The 23831-nt window shown below is 39.5% G+C and overlaps 1 protein-coding gene across 1 annotated transcript in view; it reads left to right on the top strand.

The window, feature by feature from the left end:
* Positions 1 to 23831, top strand: part of smtla (somatolactin alpha) — a 379498-nt gene that overhangs the window by 199747 nt on the left and 155920 nt on the right. The gene's annotated exons all lie outside the window — the stretch shown is intronic.

Genomic DNA, 23831 nt, shown 5'->3' with positions numbered 1-23831 from the left:
TTCATCATAAGAATTGATGTTTTTTGGGGTTTCTATTTTAATAACTACTATTACTCCGCAAAGAAACGGTGGAGTATGTGACGATCAGCGTACGTTTGTCTGTTCGCAACATTACACAAAAACAGAAAAACGAATACAAATGAAATTTTCAGGGAAGGTCAGAAATAAGACAAGGACCACCTGATTAGATTTTTGGCAGTTCTGTGGCTTATAGTCTGGATCCACGGCTTTGTTAAAGATTTCTGTATTATTGCAAGATAGCGACACGGCATCACTGTAACTATGACAACAGTCGATGTGCAGGCTTTTTATTTCCATGCACGTCTGACATTAAGCAAGCTTGCTCAGTAGAGCTGTTCAAAGCAAAGCACTTGTTCTCTACTGCATATGAATCATAACTTATGAGGTACTGCGTCTTCTTAGTTTTTATCATTTTTATTGTTGTTGTTGTTATTGTGTCTTCTCATTGTTTTTATCAATTATCATTTTATTGTTATTTATCTGTTGCTTCCCTTGTAAAGCGCTTTGACTTTAAAGTGCTCTATAAATAAAGTTATTATCATTAACAAGTGAACATTATGTCAGTTGCCTGCTGACGATTATGATTACGATCTCACAAGAAATCCACGGTGGCGGACTCATCGGAACTTGTCCGTCAGAAGTGATACGAGGAACAATTGATTAAATTGTGGGGGTGTTTCTGAATCACATCAATTCTTGCCGTCTGCTACATATTTAGGTCACGCAACTCAGTATCTGTACATAACGTATTCATGCATAACACAGGCCTGTACTCAGCGATAGGTCATTTTGCTTGTGGGGTCATCTATATTAAGGCCACATTCTATAGTATCGTTAGCCTAGCCGCGCTAGACCCATGTCCTGAAGGCACAAGGGTCTAGGGCCGCTCGACAGGGAGGGAGGCGGGCTAAAAGGTTGTCTTTCAAATCACTCTGCAGCAATTGGGTAGGTATACAACCAATCAGCGCAACGAATAGGCTGACGGAGTTCCTAGAGCACCGGCGGATTGTGGCTAAGTCCCATTAGCTTCCCAACCAGCAGAGCCAACTGGTATGTTAAGGATTTGCCATATCCTGTCGGCATAAGTCCAAATACGTCTTTTTCTCAATGAAACACTTCAGTGCCGTCCTTTGTTTATCTTTCAAGTTAAATTTTGGCTTCAAATCTTTAAGGGCTGTGGCCAAAGCCGAGTCGAAAGATAACTGTTTATTGTGCGCCAGTTGTTTCTGTCAGAATCGTCGCGCCTCTGTCGTCACTTAGTTACGCCCGTCTTCTAACTCTACACTTCATGGTGATTCGTCTGGCCAGTTTTCGGAGAATCCAGCCTCGAGCCTTATGGAGGGTAACTTGACCCACCCTGGCAGAGAATTAAATTCGTTGCCGTGGGTTGTCTAGCGCGGCTAGGCTATAGTATCGTGATTTCTGCCACAAATTATTTCAAGATTTCAGCAGTCGGAAGTGATACGACTGAGCAGCCTTGGCGGAGTACTGCCCTCTCTGAGTGCTTTTCTTGTTACATTGTTATTCTTTAACGTCTTCTGTTAACCATTTAAGCTCCACCTTTATTTTCACCCTGGAATACAAAAAAGCTTAAACATATTTTGTTTTTTGGACTCTCGGTAAAAATAGTGTCCAGCACAATGTTTGAGTAAGTATGTGTCACGACACTTGACAAAAAAAAGGTAAAAACTTACCCTTTTGCTGTGTAGGCCAAGCAAAAAAACTAAGGAACTGTTGATGCAGCTGTTTTTGTGTTGATATTGGCATTCTAAACTGGTTTCAATCATGAGCATTTGCGCTTTTGAATAATGTGTAATTGGGGCCAACACTACTCAAACAGAATTTTCACTCAGCCAACACTTGGGCCAGTAAGTTTTAAGAGGTTCTAAATTATCTGGGTAAAACATTTCAATGTCCATCAGGATTCATAGATTTGAAATGTCTCAACAAGACATGAACATATTGCAATGACAATGACATTCATTGTCCCCAGAGGAGAAACTGTCCTTTAACGCCACTCTCAGGTTTGTGGTTTTTGCAACAGATGTTTTCTGTTGAAGCGCTGTATGTTCATGTCAGCACCTCTACCTCAGTGTCAACATGGAGCAACTAGCCCACCACACACTTCATATTTAGAACAACTGAACCTGTTTAACAAACACTAGATCGGAGCTCAGTGGTCAATCAAATGATATCTTCATCAAAAAAGTCAGCTGTCAAAGTAAGCTATGAGCCATAAAGTAGGTCTACCTATTTTTAGATATTCTTGTTTACCTCCACAGCTCACGACCTTTCACCACCGTTAAGTTGTTATTCCACAGCTACTGCAATTAACACAGCAGTGATTGAAGAACGAAGAAAAATAAACCAGGGAAAAGCGAAATTGAACTCAGAAAAACTGTGGATTTAACAGCAGAGATAGAAACACTGACAAAGAGAAGGCATCAAGATGAAGAAAGTAAGTCACAAAAAACAAAACACTAGGATTATTAAAACATAATGTATTACTCTGTGTCCTTCTGCTGCTTAACAGTCAGTATTAACATCAGTACAGCTTGTAGACAGAGCTGTAAAATGATCGGTTTCAGGCTTGATCAGCTGAGACACTGAATCCTAATTTATATTGTATTAAACTGTTTACATATTTATGAACAGGTTTATACAAATGAATTCCAGTCAGTTTGTTATTTTCCAAACACTGATCTGTAATAAGAGCCACAGATATATATATTTGTGTGTGTGTGTGTGTGTGTGTGTGTGTGTGTGTGTGTGTGTGTGTGTGTGTGTGTGTGTGTGTGTGTGTTCTTGTACTTGCTACATTGTGAGAACCATTTTCTGCATTTAACTATCAAAGTGAGGACATTTTTACAAAGTGAGGACATTTTGGCCGGTCCTCACTTTGAAACAGCCATGTTTGAGGGTGAAGACTTGTTTTTAGAGAACAGGTATGAATTGAGGTTTGGTTAGGGTTAGGGTAAGGATTAAGTTTAGGCAATCAGTTGTGATGGTTAAGGTTAGGGTAAGGCTCTAGGAAATGCATTACGCCTATGGATGTCCTCACTAAGATAGAAGTACAAACGTGTGTGTGTGTGTGTGTGTGTGTGTGTGTGTGTGTGTGTGTGTGTGTGCTTTTATTTGTTAGTTTGCTTTTGAGATAGAGGTAGGTCTATTTTTTATCATCTCTGATACAGTGGCTAAGACAACGTAGGGTTTACCCAGGCTTACGTATAATCTAAATGACCTTGTTAATGTATCCGGAACAATAAATAAAGCCATCTTGTCATATATCACATCACACATCTCTTTCATAATGACTGATGGGCTCGAATTACGGCTGATATTAAAATCTGTACTACAGGCACTGACCCTCTGTTTATGTACGATGTACAGTAATGCCCAGTACTCCCAGATCAGAGCTCCTCTAATAACACAGTAACCATTGCATGGGGGTCTAGTCTACTTCATATCAATTTAATCCATCCCTCTGACCTCCTAATCTAATCAAAGGGCCAGTGGATGACAGGTGGTCTTTTCATCAGTGCAACTAACATCTACGCACGAAAACAACCCCACCGCGGCCGAACCAGAGGATAACAGATTTGCATTCTAAGAACATGATGACTAGGAGCAAAGAATAACAATGGAGCTTATGTGCTTGAAGGTTGAGCAATGAGGCAAAATGAGGTACACAGGCAAACAAATTTGTACATCCAATACTGACAAGCCTCCATGTTGTAGGATAAATCTTAGCCTGGATTACATTTTATTTTATTTCAAATATCTGAAGTATCTGGACACATTTGGGGATGATGAACTGAAGTCCTCTTGATTGTTGTCATCTATATTCAATGGAATTTAAATTCTGCAATCTACAATGAAGAACACAAATCTGATTTTGAAGATTTGTTTTTCCATCTGACTAGTTAGGAATCCCTTAGCTTGTCCAACTGTAATGGATACCTTTCAGTCTGTATTTTTAAAAAAAAACAACAAGAAAATGAACAGACAAGCACAATGCCAACCCACAAAAACGAGCAAACAGACATACAAAAGACAACACACTTTGCATTATAATGCCCTTACAACGACAGAGAGGATACATTAGGAGATGTGAAGACTAGTACATGGCTCATACACTGCTAAACCCACAGTGCACCCACAGGGGGCATAATCTTAAATGACTCTGGAGACAGGGAACTCTTTTTCTCAGGGTTTAAGAGCCTCTTTATATCAGCTATGACCATAATCCTCAGTCAAAAGGACATGCTGGAAAGAAAGTAAAAATGAGCTAAAACAAAGTGTAACATTAATCGGCCAGTGCTGCCTGTACATCAGCCGTACTCTTAACTTCAGGTCATCTCTTCAGCAGTGATGTGTTACACAAGTTAGTTCAAGGTCACCCAGTCCTCAAGTGATAATTGATTTTGCACACTTTATGTGTGGTTCACGTGTATTCATAAGAAAAAGCTGCTATTGATAATCCATGTGACTGATGCATTCCATGCAAACGCTTCGGCACTGGTCGTTGCGTATCATGTGGCTTCTGTCAACTGGAATTCACTCACCATGCATGTTAAAGCCCAGTAAAGCACCATCAGACTCGGCCTCCTTGGGTATTTCCCTGTGATCATCAATGCTGATCACATTTCCTCTGATAAGGAACAACACACCTTCCTGCCACACACACTGTTCCACTGACAGAAATGGCAAAACTAATACCATAATTCAGAATTATTGCCAAATGTTCTGGACTATATCTTAAACGGATTTGAGGAATGGGTTGCAGAAATGATTTACTTCGAATCAAATAATCAATAAAACTCAACTTACTGCACTTGTATAGCATTGTCGGGCTTCTAACAGCCAGTTTAAAAAACCTAAATCAATTCAGCTGTTATGGTAGCAGTGGCTAATAGCCTCAAGTGTAAAGCTTAAAGCAGAGACGAGAGGCAGGCTACACAGGTCTATGCATATTATATTTGTCACATATGCAGCTGCATTACCCAACTACTACTATTTCAATAGGCAAAGATGAGTGGATTTTAACTTTAAGGTTTCATGGCCACTTCGGTAACCTGTAAAGATATTGCTAGGAATCAACGCAGCTCTTTGGAAACGCAATCTTACACCCAATTTCTATGAATTCAGAGGGTTTAATATCACAAAAAGCTTTGCTTGTATTCACTTGAATCTGAATCCTTTAAGTCAGGTCTGATCATTTAAGGTAAGCATGCAACAAAGAGAAAGATTCTGTAAACACAGCTATACTGATGCCATAGTGTTGTGACAAAAGGACGTATAAGGGATTGATTTTTGTGTTAGCCGACTTTCAAAACACAGGATTATTTGAGGCAGCCAGCAGTTTCTTTTCAAGTGAGAAATGGCAATAAATCTTATTTATCCAGTACTTTCTCACGTCTACATGACAAAGCTCAAGGAGCACATCTTGCACAGCCCAGCAAAGCAGCAGCTCTTGACTAATTTAATTAATTAGGTTTTGTTCCAAAGTGACCTTTGAAACTTGAAAGCTTAAAAATTACTAGGAACGGATTGAGAATCAATCCAAAACTGCGAGTGAAGAAGAAGGTGGGGAAAAAAAGCCAATTTAGGGGATGTGAGTAATGCTTATGGCACTCGGTGTTAAATTGCTTATGGAAAATATAATATTTTGCATGGAGAAAAATAAATAAACTACGATAATTGATGAAATTAAGACATTCATTTTTAACTTGTTAACAATATGGCTGCCATGGAGAGACAAAAAATGAAGTGTTGAAGCTATAGCCGTTTTTGTTCCACCCATGAAATCTTTTTCCTCCTCTCCATTCCTCGCCAGATGAAATGCAAAGTCTCATTCTCACCCTCAAAAAGTGACACATTAAGATGATGGACAGGCACTCTGTTTTTGAGCGAAATAGAAAGTGACATGTCTGTTTATTTCTCTTGGGCCTGCATATCCGCTACTGAGACACCGAAAGGTCTGAAACACTGTCATCTGTGGACGCGCGTGTGTGACTGTGTCCCGGTGTGTATGTGTATATTAAGTGTGTAACCATCAATTTGTATTTTGAAATTAGCGAATCAGCCAGTTGTCTTTCAAGGAAGGACATCCACTCAATCTTTGTCAGTCAGATGATTCCCCAGAGATGCTGCATCTCTAGCTCTGATGCATCCGATTCTCATTCTAATCAAGTCTGCAAAGTGGCAGAGCAGAGATCTAAATGAATGGAATTAAACAGTATGGCGAGGTGTTGGAGGAAAGCTAGAGGAGTGACAACGTCTTATTTTCCTCACACTGCATTTTAACACAAGGATATTTCTTGGGAAAAACAGGATGCTTACAGCATTCTGCCCATGTACATTTCATTTAGTATCAAATGGAAACCAAAGTGGACAATTGTTTTGTAATCTTTCTACATTCCAATTAACACGCTTTCCTTTGTGCGCTTTACTGACAGTTGAGAGATGTGTTTCCCAAAAGCATCTTAAGGCTAAGATGTTCATGAAATTTGTTTTATGAACCTCTTCGATCTTAAGTGGTATTTTCCCAAAAGCATCATAAGTGATGATGCTCTTAGAATTAATCGTAGATTAACAAGTGCCTCTGACGCAACAGTAAGAAGCAAAGAGCATCTTAAGAAGCTCTAGAACCTGCAGGAGGAAGCAGAAACTGCAGCTGTTTATGATTGTTTTTGTGTATTTTAAAATGGTTTAATTACATTCCACTGCTCTTAAGTGATGTTCAACGGAATACACATGATGCACTAAGCTAAGTCAGACGAATGCCAACAGAGACAGACGCACATGCATTGTATTTCAATTATCACTGTCAGAAATCTTCATTCAACACCTTCATCGTCTCTCTTTTGATTTAATATATCTGCATGTTCTCTATGACTGCTGCCACTTTCCTCCCAGTACACTTTCAAGTTCTGTGTCTCGCGTTGTCTGCAGCATACTTAAACAAAGCAAATCTACCAGCCAAAAAAATGATGCCATAATGACATTCATAATAGATGAACTGCATATTCATGAAGCTTATACGACCAGCCACTGCTTCCTTTTGGGTGTAATGTGAGTTTAGAACTAACGTCTTCAAGGAGCAGCAGGTAATTCAATAAAAGTTTTACCTTCTTAAACTGACTTCCACCTGGTAATATGAATTATAAACCACAGCAAGCTGAAGCTGCAGATGTCTGCTGCATGTTAAACTGAACACTTCCAAGTACAGAACGGGCCTTTGTGTTGTTTTTTTCTTTTCTTTTCTTTAAGATGTATATAGAGTATATTTTAGCAAACACGCAGCAAGACATCTAAAGTTCCTTAAAAGCGTGTTCAGCGTCAGCACCACAACAATTTGACATTAAGAGGCTCTTAATGGCAGTGCATGCGCTTGCTCTTAAAAGTTGTTTTGGCACATGTAGAAATTGGAAGTGTTTGGAGAAATGCTCTTAGAAAACTCTCTGTACTTCTAAGAATAATCGCTCTCACAAAGCAAGGTCCAGGGATGACTGACCTAATGCCGTTGTCTCTATTCGTATTTCTAAGATCACAACCTTGGGAATCATAACCTCTTTTTGCTGCACTGTGCTCTTTTATATGAATGTTTACTGCTTTACTGATGTCTCACCTGCATGCAAGAGCTCTTGCTCTCCTTGAGACAGCACTCTGCTGACTACGCTGATATAAACGTAAGACATAATTATGCTTTGGAATGAAGTTCAATTCAAGTTGCACAGCAAGAACTAAAAGAGGGAAACTGCAGGGTTCAAGAGGAGGAGTGAGAGCAGAACTAAAGAAGCTGTGACCGCCGACTCCCTCAACCATTAATCAAGCTTCAATGAGAAGAGATCATTTGGAAAAACAAATTTTATTTTTATTACCAAAACACAGGCATGCTAAAGAAAAGTATTGTGGCAGTTAGACTCCACTGAGCAGTGACGTCATAGAACAGAGCTAGCAGATAAGGACAGGACCCCCTGGAGTCGAGACACCGATGATGGTGTAGCAGAGTTAACAGATAGCAGATAGAGAGCGTGGTTGAGTGCGGATTATCTGGATGAGGTGGAGATAGCAGCAGAATCACAAGGAATTTATAGAACAGGGTCTATGGGGATGATTGGCGTGGAGAATCCAAGCGGAAGGATCGTTGGACAGAAGGAGTGACATTGAAATTGAGAATGAAGTGATTCCTGCAACGTGGGAAGTGACAGACGTGACGGAGAGAAGAGAGCAGCAGGAATTGCCAAATATTCACCAAGCAGAGGAAACACAGAACGTGAGGAAACGGATAATCCTGATTGAACTTGTGCATAAACTTCATTAACACTGGCTGCTGAATGAGAAATAGTTATTCACATGTCTATCAAACAACTTGTGTCTTTTCGGTGTTTTTTTTTTAGCAGTAATTAGCTTTGTAATAACGTTCACTTCCGTTATGCTTTAAATCAAACGTCATAAAATGCAACATTGTAGACGACATGATGTCTACATGTTGATCACAAAGTGGAAGCTAGTGTGCCAACAAGGCTGCTATGTTGACAAGTCTAAAAAAATCACATCAAAAGCAATGCAGCATTCCTGTGCAAACCTGTCCCTTTGTTCATATAATCTGACCAAATGTTGTTTCCAAACCAAAGCATACAGACTGCTTTAGCCTGGAGCTCCTCTGGCTGGCTCAGTCAAATGCACACTGCTACAGGGGCGGCTGGGTCATTTGACTTTTCCCCATTTGAATTTCATCTTCAGTGCACCGTGGAAAACAGGTTTTTACATGCAAAATACTGCTATAGATTTGTTTGCCACCCTCATCTGGAAATAGGTAAAGAGCAATGGTCAGCAGTATGCACGTCAAGGAAGGCCGTCAGGGGTCACAGGGCTTTGCATAAGTTAAGCTGCTTTCTTTCTTGGGAGGGAAATTGGTACATGTTGTTTTACATCTGACAGATCAACCATCGACATCTTCATTGCATGCATTGCCCCTGCTGCTTCTCCTCCCCTGACACAGTGCACTGTAAATAAAAGCAGTATAGCGAAGTATGGATTTGCCTTGAGGCCAGGTTGCATCATATGTCAGTGGAAGAAAAGTGAGGACATCAGTGAAAGTGAAAACATCACCCAAAGAACTTTTTTTTTAATGTGGCTTTCTCCAGTAAACGAATCTTTAAGAAAAACGGCTGTTGATGTAGCCGGCATGATGACTGTCTTAAAGGATCTTTAATTAGAATCAGGAAAATGAATTTCAAAATAATTTAAAAAAAAATAGAAAATGTATGCTCATTAACAATGTCACAAAGTGTTTGTCTTCTAACAACCTAACTTCCTCTTACCTCATTTTTATTTATTTATTTTAATGCAGACAGATATATAAAGTGCCTTAGGGTACAACTCTGAGGGAAACATCCCAGGGGAGAATATGTTGCTCTAGATTGGGTTAGCATAAACACAGGAAAGGAGCATTTCTTCAAAAAAAGTAAAACGCTGATGTGCAGAAAAAGCACATATGCCGATTCAGCCCGTTTATTAGCCTGCATAAATAATATTCAGTTAACCTACTGTAAGTGTTTTGCCAGTGGTCTTAATTGAAAATGCAGAATGAGCCTCAAAGTCTTTGCATCTCAGACGCCCAAAGCCAAGCATTTGCCTCCGTACACAAATTACTCTTGAGAAAATTTGAAGAGCATAAGAAAATGATATGCACGGAGTCTTGCTTTCAATTCAAATACATCGCAGAGTGCAGGACAACACAAACAGGCTTTCACGTGTGTGAGGAACTGTGGTTCTTATAAGGTAGACCGCCCTGTATGTCAAATTATGCAGAGCCTTCTAGAAACACCACAGCAGATCTGGTAAATCATTGGCATCAGATTTGTGTCCTTTACATCAGCGTTACAATTCAAGCTGTTATCTTAAATATCAATAAATGTAGATATTTCTTTAAAGTATATGTAAAGGTGTGGTTTAATACTTTGGATTTAATTATTTGTTTTTGCTTCACTCAACAAACCACCTGAGAATTTAGGTTACATTTATTACATTGTCTCTCTCAAGACTTCTACATGAACTAATTTTGTTTCATACAAGAGTATATTTATACAAATAGCAGTATATACACATTTTTAAGTCATTTTTTTTAATGCAAAATCTGAATGTTGTATGCTCTAAATCATTTAAATATAGCAACTCATTGATGGATTCCAAACAATAAAGTTCCCTGAGACAAACTGGCTCTCTGCAGGGTGTCTGTGCTCAACAGTTGTTGGCGGGGGTGTCAACAGCTCTTACTGCTGCCAATTAATATCATTCACACAAGATCGCTGCAGATTTGTACACCTCAGATAGGCACATCTCACATATCACATTCAGAAAATAATTACTCGCGCACACACACAGAAAAAGCAATATAAAAAGGGAGCTTTATGTCTTTCATCAATTATGAACCGTGCATTATTGACACGTGTAAACCAAAGTCTATGCATAGTTTTTCCTTTTATTATTATATGGACAGCTGAGCAAATAATAGTTTACTGAGCTTTAAACAAAAACAACATCATTCTCTCTTTGCTGCAAATTGTGATGGAGTACTTCTTTTTATCATACAGCATGTCTATCTGCCCCTTGCACACATAGTTGCATCCACATGTTCCCAGTTGTACACACAACAGTAACCACACTTACAGTACCTAACCAGAAAACTGAAGCAAACCAGGTGAACCTTCACACACCCTAGATCTAGTTCCAGTTTTCCATCGATTTCTCTTTGTCTGCTTATGTATGTCACTGACATACACCTAAAAATGTCTTGTCGCCTTTTGGTCTTGGTCAAACAGTTTAAAGGGGTTCAAGTATGATTGAATATCCGCTTTCAAATTCTTATTAAATACTGAAAGACAAGTCTTCGCTCATTTGCTTTCTTTCTCGGTAACTTTCATTCCACCTTAAAGACAATCCAAACCCTCCAACCTAAACAACAGTTGGAAAACAGAGCTCTCCCAATTCCCTGTTTTGAAATACATAACTAACCATCTAAAGATGCAACAATGCTGTAATTAGCAAGAGAAAAGACTTCACTGTTTAGGTTTAAATAAATGTCGCTTTAGGGTCAGAGGACTTTTGTGGTCATGGTTGCAGTAAAAGAAATCAGGTTGCTGTTCATTGGTTTAAAGCAGAGAATAAGCAGCTGTCTCCAATGTTTAGTTGACTCATCCATCTACCCCAAACTCCATTGCTTGCCTTTCTCCTTTGTTCCCATAGTAAAGTCATGCGATACAAATAATAGATCCCATAGAAACTAAGATTTTTTAAAAACATATTTAAAACAGCAAGCACTTGGTATTATGTGAAATAGCAACTGCAGATATACTCCCAGAAAATTAAAGATCAGTTACATAGAAAAGCAATTACAACACACATTACTCACACACTGAAATCCATAAAATTTGAATTAGTGGTTCTAGATTGGCACCAGTGATTAGGACCTCATTTAAAATCTAACTTCTTAGGTCTGCTGTTCTTTTTGCTTTTGAAGCGTGTGGTGTCATCATGAGATTTAAAGATTCAAAGAGCTCTCTAAGGCCCTCAGAAAAGGGTGGTGGATACTTGTGAGTCTGGCAAAAGCTTAAAAAGATCTCCAAATTATTTGAAATAAATCATCCCACTGCAAGGGAAATCATCTACAAGTGCAAGCTTTCAAACGACAACCAATTTGCCCAGGAACTGGCCTCCCCAGCAAATGAACAAGCCGTCTGGCTGATGAAGAGAGAAGAACACTCACATTTTATCACAGGACACTCTAGTAACTGTTGGTGTCAGAGTTCATACACTTAAAATCGGAAAGAGACTGCACACATTTGAAGTTTATGGACACAAACCTTCACTGACCAAAAAGCACATTACAAAACAATTTAAAAAAAACAAAAAACTGCAGTTTGCGAATGAACATACACCAAATAGCCACAACATTATGACCACTCACAGGTGAAATGAGTAAGATCGATCATCTTGTTATCATGCAATGATCTGCTGGAAAACCTTGAGTCCCGACAATCATGAGGATGTTTGATATGTATCATCTACCTGAGCATTGCAGGTCAAGCAAACCCCTACCCCTCATAGCAACAGCAGTCCTTGATGCTAGTTTCCACCCTCAGGAGGACAATGCACCCTGACAACCACAAAAACTGCTCAGGAACATGACAGAGCTGAAGTGTTCACTTGGGTTCCACACTCCCCAGATCCAAATCTTACTGAGCATCTGTGGGATGTGCCAGGATAAGTCTGATCTAGGCAGGACCCACCCTGCAACCCACAGGACCCACAGAATTCACTGCCACCATCCTGGTACCACAGGACATCCCCAGAGGTGTGTCCATGCCCCACTGGGTCAGAGGAGTTTTAGCAGCATAAAGGGGACCTACACAATATTACGCAGGTGGTCATAATGTTATGCCTGATCAGTGTACAGGCAAAGATCACATCTTTCAGAATACACTTTGCTGAAAGGTGTGATCCTCACAAGATGTGCTCACACCTAAAAGCCAGAAAAGGTCAAATGTGAAAGGCTACCAAGAGCTCTCATATATGTTGTTTGGATAAATGCCGTATAAGGTACAAGAGGTTGCAACTGAGGTAGGAAAAAGAATGATAAAACCACCAATCATAAGAGGGGAAAATGCTGATCAGTTGTACAGCTTTTGCCCTGGGGAGTGGCATGCTGTGAGGTACCATTATTCTTACACATAGTTGACTGTTTATGATGAATATTTTTGTCGTTAGATGCTCACAAAACCACTTGATAAGGCTTAGGGAAAGACATCTTCAACAATCATCTCCATGTTCCACTGATGAAAACACCGGTCATTTAACCCTCTTAAGCAATTATTAAATTTTTTTTAACTGCTTTGCTTTTGTAAAACTTTTTTTTTTTTCTGTTGCGTTTGGACAGAATCTAAGATAAGGCTTGTTTGACCAGGGTAACAAGTGACATCTTTTCCACAGACCAAAGACAGCTTTTCAGTAGGGGAACCTCAGACAGCACCAACTGTGAATATTGATGATAGAAACGTGATAGTTTGTGTTTGCAGCACAGCACAAGCAAACCACAATGTGATAACGGGGAGCCATCAGTCTGAAAGCTGATGTTAAACCAGACCTCACAATAGGAAAGTGATCCTTGACACGCTATCAAACCCACCAAGGGATCACTCTAAAAGAAGGAATGGATGGGTTGCGGGATTGTTTTACTACATGCTAAATACAAAAATACAATGTTCATAGCTATACCCGCTGCTATAAATAGCTAGGCCAAGCATGTGCCAGAGCTTTGTGTTTTCGCCTCTTACTCTTGGTAAGCATGTGGACAAAGAAGTGTATTTTTAAACTAAAAATATGCTCATTGTGAAGATATGAATAGGGTGCAAAATTGTAAACGCATGTGCGACAGTACAATAGTTTGCCTTCACATGTTTTGCATTTAAGGCGAATACCATATGAAATCTAAATAAGCACTGTATGTTGATTGTCTCCGCAGTATGTTAAAAAATCCAGCCCACCCTGAATCTTTATTGTAAACACAAAGCACAGTAATTTAATAGAGGCACACACATTCTGTTAATGATACTAGCTTTGACACTAACACGCCAAATCCCTATCTACTTTAAACTTGTCATGTAGTGTAATGCTTTAGTGTCATTTTTCCTTTTATAACATTCGTGAGTGGTCTGTATGTGCCGCCAAGTTTATGTGCTTTTAAACTTAACTGCACTTATTGTCTGGATTAAGTCTCTCCTGACGCTGTGACTGGGTTAATCATATTTTCAAATTTAAAGCATTCTCTCCACTATGAGGGTTGCCAAAGGTTTCCTTGGCAGGTGTGGCCAATCCTGTTAGATGGTGTTTGTGTTACACCTTAACCTCTTTTTCCAGTAAATCTATCTTTTGTTTGTACAGCTTCCCAGTATGAAGCTTTTCTGCCAAGGAGATTTAAACACATAAGCGCGGGGAAAGGGCAATCTGGTGCTATCTTTGGGATCCATACACCTTTTATTTTGGTTCAAGAAATAAACCATGGCACCTTCTGCACAATATATGTCCATGTGCATTTCCATTCATTATGTTTGTTTCCGAGAGTACACATATTTATAATTTAATGCGAAGCGGGCAGACACACAGTGCATGCAAATAAAATAATAAAAGCAATTTTCTTGAGAAGAAAATTGTTGATTATAGTAGCAAACAGTAGTAACACACAGTACACAGTAAAACCATTACAGAATACAGAGGATACAGCGCAGCATATCCGAGCATAAAAGCACAGCTACAGAGAGTAGCCTGCAGCTGACTTTTTCAACCAGTTGCAATAAAACATGCTAAAACACTAATATGATGCTTGAAGGTTGCTATAAAATATGCACGAGTTAAGAAGAGGCAACACTGAAATTACTGGTCTTTAGCCAGGTACTTAGCAGTACTGAGGGAATAAACACTGAGGAGATGGAGGCAACGGCCTAAATTGGAAGTCGTATATTCATTTATGTTCATGTGTTGGTGAAAGCCTAACTGTAGTGTTTGGATTCTGCTCCTTTGGAAGCTATTTTTGCTGTAGTCATTTAAGAAAGAAAGAAAAGGAAACCAAAGCAGGACATCCATTAACGATATAAAGAAACAAGACTTTTCTGGCATTTCAGCAACCCTTAATATGGCCACAATTAACACAACCGCATCCTTTATACACTCTGGTAGCTGTAAGCATTAAGTTTTTATCAGCTACTTTTTTTCCTTCATGCAAATCCTAAGGGTGTTAATGGGGCTATTTTGGTTGAATGAGAGTTTTATGTGGGTCAGACTGTGTTTTCTTTTGACATCCACTGAACACTGCTGTTCCGCTGCAGTCTTGATTAATGGCCCGGAGAGTGTCACACTGACCTGAGATGGAAGGTGTTCATAATTGTCAGAGGCAGAACAAAAACGGCACAGTCCAGCGTCCCTTCCTTCCAAAGCACCACGTCCGTCCCCACTCGAAGAATGAATGAATTCGTTTAATAACAAACAGTAATAAGCAGTAATTGAAAAATGCTGGCTTTGTTGTTTGATAATTCCAATTATGTTTCTCAGCAGGTCCCAAATACAATCTGGTTGGGAATGTAAATAGCTCATTGAAGGTGATCACTCTCTGCGAGCTCAAACAGAGGTAAAAAAAAAAAAGAAAAGGCATTCATATTTTCTAGGAAAGAAGAAAATGTAGAATAAATTTACTGTAGGTGACTTATGATGAAAGGAGCCTTATAGATGTGATTTGCTTGCGTTACAGTGGATTGATCTATGCTTTATTAACACCTTCTTTTTAAAAGACAAAAGCTATTGTCTAGATTTTGGTTGCATCCATTTTGAACTGTGTCGTAAGATAACGAAGCGCTTAAAACTGCACACACATAATGTCAAATTTTGCTTCTTATTGCCATCGGTTGTTCCCTCTGTTTCACTACAGTATATTCTTTTTTATTTCATTTTAATTTCATTTTTAGAACGCGCCTTTTGGAAATAATCAATGGTCATCTTTATTTTTCAAGTGCTGATGACTTATTCAAATAGAAGATTTTCCTCTCTCAGCATTAAAAGAGAGGAAAAAAAAGAAAGACACTTTAGCGCTGAGTGACACTTCAATTAGCCTCTTGTCCTCCACTGCTAATAATCAGATTGTGAGCCATGTAAAGGACACGGCAGGTCATTAAAATATCCTCAAAAACTCACAGGATTTACTGTAGGCTGTAGATTTTGCTTGTATTTGCTGACAGCTGTGGTGCTGAAGCCCCTCTTGGCCTCTCCAGATGAAAATAAAGCTATCTGGCTGTAATTGCTAAGGAAAACCGATTCGCCGGTGTCGGAAATGCTTTATGTATGCGGCCTCTAATTCGTTCAGCTCTTTCTTCAATTGCTGGTCCCCTCCCAAGGACCCTCATCTACTTCGTTCAGCACTCTTCAATGTGATGACGTTATGGACCCAGATAAAAAAAATCGTGTAGGCACAGGCTTATGACAGTGTAATCAGACAACAAGAGATTTTTTGACATTATCTGACTATTTATTTTGATGCCAGAAAAGAAAAGAGAGAAAAAAAAAAACACAGTTCATCTTGTGATCCTGGACAGGTATGGATGCGGCAAAAAAAAACAAAAAAAAAACAATTTGTATTGAGTTCATCAGCTTCAAAATCAAAAGATTTACATTTGGTGCTTTAGTGTTAGACATCAAGGTTTGGGGCACTACATTATGTTGGATTATGAAACTGGTCTGCCTTCACAAAACTGTTTGGCTATGCTTTTTTTTTTTTAAAGTGTTGGATTTTGGTCGGCGAAGTCCTGCAATTAAAGCAGTTCTAAATCAAATCCTGATTGATTGGCAATAGTCAGCGGGACAATGGACAATGGCAACAATACCAGCGCCACTTGCCTCAATGTATCTACTTTTTTTTGGGACAAACAGACATTGGAGCTTTTACAAATCAGCATCCAGTTCTCATTAAAAGTGAAATGAAATGAATATATATCCTGGTAATGTCACTTTAGCGATCCCTGCAGGGTAATGTAAATAAACTGTCTTGTTACAGTCTGTACTGTCAACTCTTGTGGGAAAATGGGAGAATAGGTTTGAGTGACAGAACTGGGTTATGTGTGATTTGTCATCTCCATTTGTGACACCCTTCTGTGACAAAAGGAAGACCAACCATCTGATCTGTCAATATGAGGCCATATTTAACCAGCCTCTTCATCGGTTCTCTGTCGCCAAGCAAACCACTGTCCACATATCTGCTCACATGAACAGGCAGAAGCTGTGCTGCTATGGCCTGCGTGTTGACTTCATTTCTGAAATGAAATGTGGCTCCTGTAATCTCGAGCTCATTATGTACCCAAACTGTATGAAATCGAGTGAAATTTAGGTGTCCTTACGCACAGCTAATACCTCAGTTCCTTAGAAGAGAGCCGGTAACACAAGCTGAGAGATAATGATGTGAGAATGTGCTGCTGTTTCAGACAAAGCAGTAAAAGGTCAGGAAGGTTAGTGTTTTCAGTGTGCAAATTATGATCGTTAATTAAATAGAAATAGCAGATGAATATAGGGGCACTGCGGAGTGCATGTTTTTATAGTTTCAGTAATTGGACATTTGCTCACATGAAATTGCAATGTATAGATGCAACACTATCATTTATTGAAATCTAGCCACTTCGGTCAAGCGTTTAATCAGCTAAACTCAGTGATCATGTTAATGGGGATTCATGCAGAAGTTAAATTGGGCCGGAGCCCACCGAAGCCGAGCCGCACCTCCTGACATCTAAATTGCACGGTAACAGAGCTCAGCTTTGTCCGCTTCAGTTTCACAGCGTTACCAACTCCCATTCAACTCTTGAAATCTGCTCCCAGACACCGTCTCTCATTTAACAAACAAGTGTACAGTGTTGCCTTATTTCCTACCGCTTTATTAAAGTCAAAGAGAGCAGATTGCTTTTCCGTTTTCCTCAGAGACTGGCAAATACCAACAACACAAGGTTCTAAACGATAAACACCACTTAGGAGATACGAGAGAAGAAGGAAGCTCCTGGTTTGTTTTCTGGATGCTAGCCGTAGTGGTGAAAACATGGCTGCTGCTAATATCCGGCCTACTGTCCAAAACAAGACTGTTAGGAATCCCAGTTTGAAACAGAAACTACAAACTCAGTGCTGATAAAATGCAGAGCAAAGCAGCTGATTGTAGTAGTAAGAGGGCAGGTTTTGTTACTTACTAAAGCAGTAGAAATAATACCAACTGATATCAGTTTCAAACCCCCTCCATCCAGTGAACACACGTCCGAGGCTCATTTTTTGTCTTAACTCCTCTCCCTCTACACTTTCTTTGCCTCTTGCGACAACATGGATCTTTTTTTTCTTTTTTTTTTGGCCGAGTTGAGTTTCCGGTTACATAATTTGAGCCTTCATTTTCTCAGGAGATTTTACACCCGTTGGCAGACGGAACTGTGTAGTGAAACTGAAGCTTATAGGGAAACAATCTAAACACTGACGGAGCCATTGTTCTATAAATATAACCGTTACATTGTGCAGTCAGTGTTTACAATATAATGATAACTTAAAGCAAAAAAGCCAGAGTATTGCCACTTAAACAGCTGTAGCATCATACAGCAACAGCAGAAGGATCCAAACTGTCTGGAAACTGAAAGAGAGGCTATGTGCAATTTATGCAAGAGGCACAGCCGTGCTAACTTCATTAATTATTTAAATCTTCTGACGTGTCATTGTGAAATCATTGGGAACAAAGCGGCCGTGCTCAGGATGAACTCAGCACCATCAGAGCTGTCAGAGCCACATTTTTATTTTCTCCAAAAGTTCAAATGGTTTCCTCCAGAGAATCACAACATTTCTTTTTTTTTTTTTCTGGTGTGTCAAGTGGTTTATTGCAGGGAGTTTTTAGTTCATTGTTTAAGTGTAGTAAAATCTGTACTAGTGGTACTACTGCAAGCATGGAACTTATCTTATCACTTCAGTAAATAAAACAGAAGGCAACAGAGGGCCTATGTTTATTTTTCTAAGCTTATTGGCGAAAGTTTAGTTGGGTCAGTGCAAATATGTGCGTCTATTTTCAGATACGGTAAGATTTTCTTTTTTTTAATAATGACTTAAATTAAAAAATAAACTAATAGTAACTTAATGAAAGAACAATGGAATAGGCTTATGCAATATACAACTATCAGCCACAACATTATGACCACTGGCAGGTGAAGTGAATAATATCGATCATCTTGATATAATGCAATGCTCTGCTGGGAAACCTTGAGTCCTGACAATCATGTGGATGTTTGTCAGTTCAAGTAACCCCCCAGCCCCCTCCCATTCACCCCCCATGGCAACAGCAGTCCTTGATCCCTTTTGTCACCCTCAGCAGGACAATGCACCCTAACACACCGCAAAAACTGTTCAGGAGTGGCCCGGGGAGCACCACAGAGCTACGGTGTTCACTTGGGTTCCACACTCCTCAGTTCCAAATCTTACTGAGCATCTGTGGGATGTGCCAGGATAAGTCTGATCTAGGTAGGACCCACCCTGCAGTCCTCAGGACTCACAGAATTCACTACCACCATCCTGGTACCACAGGACATCCCCAGAGGTGTGTCCATGCCCCACTGGGTCAGAGGAGTTTTAGCAGCATAAAGGGGACCTACACAATATTAGGCAGGTGGTCATGAAGTTTTGCCTGACCTGTGTATATGTGGTGTGATTGTCCTTCAAGATTTTACTGAGCTTCATGGACACAAACTTTTTTCCTTCAAATTAATTTCAAATGTTGCTTTATCGCCAACGGGTAACGCAAGTACAAAAATAAATTAAAGTCAAAGAAAATGCACTGGCTTCTCCCTAGTGGTATCAAACTGTTATTTTTAATCTGGGACTCTAAAATTTCACTAGAGCAATAGCTACGTTATTTTGTGGACTGTGTCCAGTGTGGACTGTGAGCCACGACCTCTTGGACAACAAATTCCCTTCTCAAAAAAACAGTCATTTTACCCCTGCATTCATTTATCAAACATTTTGAGTAAATCTGATATAATGCATCCTACCTTGATAAGTTATATTTCTGGACAGCTAAGTGTTATTTCTGACTCACTGAATGCAGTCTCGATAGGTAGTGTGTGTTTGTCTATATGTAAAGACAGGGTAAGTAGAGTATTTGTGCAATTAGTGCAAGCTTGAATTGCCATATAGCTGGACTATCAAGGTGTAGCAGGGAGTCTGTTAGTTCACACCATGTGGAATAAATTGGAACAGATATGTTTTATTTACACATAAATCAGAAATGTGGTTCCCGTGCCTATAGACACGACAGTTCCAGAGCTTAGGGTCACTTAGAAATGTCCTTATTTTTGAAAGAAAAACTTTTTTTTTCCAATGAAGATAACATTAAATTAAACAGAAACACAGTCTAGACATTGTTAATGTGGTAAATGACTGTTCTGATTTTTAATGGAATGTCTCCATAGGAGTACAGAGGAACATTTCCAGCAACCATCACTCCTGTGTTCTAATGCTACATTGTGTTAGCTAATGGTGTTGAAAGGCTATTTGATGATTAGAAAACCACTGTGCAGTTATGTCTGCACATGAATAAAAGTTTGAAAAACATGAAATTGTCTGGGTGACCCCAGACTTTTAAACGGTAGTGAAAGTCTGATTGATAATGGTTTTACAGATGATCCCTCCAACAGGCCATTTTAAATTCAAAGTCAAACAAAAGTAAAAGTAAAGTATTTCTCTGAACACTGACTCCTGACAGATGCTCGCTTATGTAAAACTGTCGCCAGCATTGTCACCAACAGGCTCTGCTTTGCTGTGGGCAACGGCTGGACGACGACAACCATTGAAGTTCTTTTGAAAAATCCACTTTGTGATAACAGAACTGCTTTGTGGAACACACCCAAGAAAAGGCTTTTGAAGTTACCTGTCAAGAGTTTTGAAACTTTCCAGAAGGTTTAACACTAAAGCGCCTGTTCTCCCAGAATGTCGATAAATGAGAAACTGCACAAATATTATGAGTTACAAGTTACACATTTCATACAGCAAATTGTCACTGAATACATAATTGATTCCACATTCAATTTGATATGTTTACCCTGAATAGAGGTGTTTTCTCAAGGTGTGACTTTGTCTCAGGAAAAACTGAAAAATATCCCTGCTGAAAATGAACACAGCTATGGCTGGATGGCATCGAGCAAGAAGTTAATTTATAGTTTTGGTTCTTTTCATGACCTCCAGTTTTAGATATTCATAATACTGCAATTCAGAAAGGATGCTTTGGAAAGTATGCTGATTACATAGTTATTGAATTTGGGTAAAAACCTTCTCAGCGTAAATCATTTACCTGATAAGTGTCACTTAACCACTTGATAACCCAGAGGATGCCCTCAGTCACTTGGCCATCCCACAGAGTCTTACATATGCAAGAAGGGATATCATCATCTAGTCCTATGCAACAGATCCATCCTGATCAGAAAGGTTTCATTAAAAGCTGCTTAAGTTTAAATATCGTGTGCTATTTCCTACTTAATATAAGTTAAAATAATAGAGTAAACATTGGATATTTTATCAGAAGATGCACAGAAGGCCTTTGACTATTTATAATGATTGTACCTCCGGCCACAAATAGGCTCAGGAGCTAAATTTATTTCCATGGTGAAAACTTCATGTACTAACACCATCTGCCCGTATGTAAATTCAGCTGATTTGAAATGAGTTAGGCCTAGACACCAAGGAGCTTATTTTTTCTTCAAGTTATTTTGCATGCCGCAAATGGAGCTTTGCCGTAGTTTTCTGTCCAATCGTTCATTCATTCTGCTACACCCGCCTGGACAGAGCACCATATCAGCCACAGAGCACCAGATCAGCCACTAGTCATCTCCTTGTCAGAGCTCTTTCATCCAGGTTACAAAACTGGGTGCTTGGAGATATGTTCTTACCTTCTGGCTGTGATCAAGTCCGGGATGATCTCTCGATGAAGTGGATCGCAGCGTTCAAAACCAAAGCAGGTCAGTGTTTCAGAATTTAACCATGTCCTAAATCTGGAGCATCAGTTGAAGTGCCTCTACTCTGAAAAAAAATCCCTTTCATCCTCCTAAGACAATTTTAAAATCCACTAAGAGCGGCTAGCAGTCAAATCTAACCTTCAGACGAAGTTATCACAAACTTTTGATTCTTTGACTTCATAACTTCAAATCCATATCAGAAAACGTCAGACGTCCTAGCTCCGCCCATCCGGTCTTTCCACGGGCTCCAGCTCCTCCGGGAATATTCAGGTCTGACCGTCCAAATCCTGCTCCAGCTCCGGAAGTCCTCACATACAGCCTCACCTCGTCGTGTCTCTTCCAGGCGTCCATCTCTCTCTCTACACACCAGAAACTCCAATTCAAGGACCGAAATTTCTCAGCGCCCGTTACCTGTCGTACAACTTCCGGGTTTGAGTCCGCTGTCTCCGCCCACCATAATGACCCCACGGCCGATCCACCGGTGCAGCGTGCCATCACCTCTGTAGCCGCTTACTGGCAGGTAATGATATCAATCTAGTTAAATTCTGTTATTTCAGTTTTTCTCAAGATCATGATTTAAGGCCATCCGAGAAAATTACAATGATGTGTTTAAGGCTGCTTTTGAAGCTTGTAGATAAAACTCCTATTAGTCCCAGTCAGGCATTCAGACTGTGACCAGAATTTTTTTTGAGAATGTGCAACTTAAAAATGGTCACATTTGTGCGAGTAATTCATGAAGCTGTTTTGGTGAAACACGTCTGGTGGAGAAAGATTGGTTCCTTGGTCATCTTGGATAGTTACAACATTGGAACGGCGGTGAAATGGCTAGCACTATTGTCTCACAGTGTGAAGGTACTTGGGCATTTCTGTGTGGAGCTCGGGGTCTTTCTATGTAGAGTTTGCATGTTCTCCTTGCCTGGGTTTTGATGTGGGTTTCTCCCACACTATAAGACATGCTGAGGTTAATTGGTGATTGTAAATTGGTCATAGGTGTGAATGTGCATGCACCTTGTTGTCTGCCTCTGTGTGGCCCTGTGATGTAATGGTTACCTGTCCAAGTGTACCCTGCATTGTCTGAAAGTTAGCGGAGGAACGGGCTATAGCCACCCTTGACAATACAGAGAATAAAGCAGTGAAAAGAATATGGATGCATGGTAGAAATGCTCATTTAACGAAAGCAGATTTCAGAGACGTTTCAGTTGATTCTTCTGCACACTCCCAGTGGCATCTCTTGGGAGTTTAGTAAAAACTGAAACCACATTTTGTTTGTAATCAGACTGACTTTGGTTCTGTTGTGTACAAAAAAATGCTTGAGTTGATGAGTCGCTAAGCATAGAGTTATATTTAATATGATGGCTAAGTATAATAATATATAGAATAATATAGCTAAGAATTGTTGATTTTGAAAATTAGCCTGACTTCTTTAAATATAGGGGTAAGACCCCATAGCATCGATGATTATGAGCCAATCTATTAAATTGGCGTTATTTTCCATATGTAAAATAGGGCTGAATTTCCACATTTAACAATACCTTGGTGTCTTAGCTATAATAATAAACTAGGTGGGTTAATGTATATAATTAATGTCCATAATTAATAATACCATAGATATTGTTGTCAGATACAGTAGTATTATATATGTTCAAGAGGCTTAAACAATTCTTTTCCCTAAATTCATGCCATAATACCTCTATTAAGACTGAAAAACAATACTTAGACTTTTTAGGTAGTTCATATTTCCAATCATATTGCTTTACTAAACAACAGTTTGGCACAACCGCTCCAGTTTTGAATGTGTTATAATACTGTTGACTTGAAATTATCTCTAGATTCCAGCAAATGATTATCTGCCCAAGGACAAGTTATATCAATTTGGAGAAGTTTTGCAGATGATATAACATCTCAGTCTATGATGAAGTATGATCATATTTTTGCTGGGGCAACTTAACCATGCAACATTAATTATTTCTCAGGCAGCTCTGTCCAGACATCTCAACCTTTCTAAACTGTGGATAAGTTGCTCGTCATCTTGACATTAAGATTCAAGATTAGATTCACAGTGGGTCACAGTTAAACACTGAAACAGCATAACCTTCCTTTATAATGACACTAGAATCATCGGTCCCCTCAAGGTTCTTATCTCATGCCTCTGCCTGAGCAGGTTTTGGGGGTCTTCTTTAATAACTAATGTTTTGCAGATGTATGGCCAAGGAGTTCCATCCTTGTCTGCTAGCTTCCAGCCTACTAATC

Source organism: Acanthochromis polyacanthus, chromosome 13 (assembly GCF_021347895.1).
Source record: "Acanthochromis polyacanthus isolate Apoly-LR-REF ecotype Palm Island chromosome 13, KAUST_Apoly_ChrSc, whole genome shotgun sequence".
NCBI lineage: Eukaryota > Metazoa > Chordata > Actinopteri > Pomacentridae > Acanthochromis > Acanthochromis polyacanthus.
The sequence above is the reverse complement of the archived record's forward strand: the minus strand, read 5'-3'. Positions and strand labels throughout refer to the sequence as shown.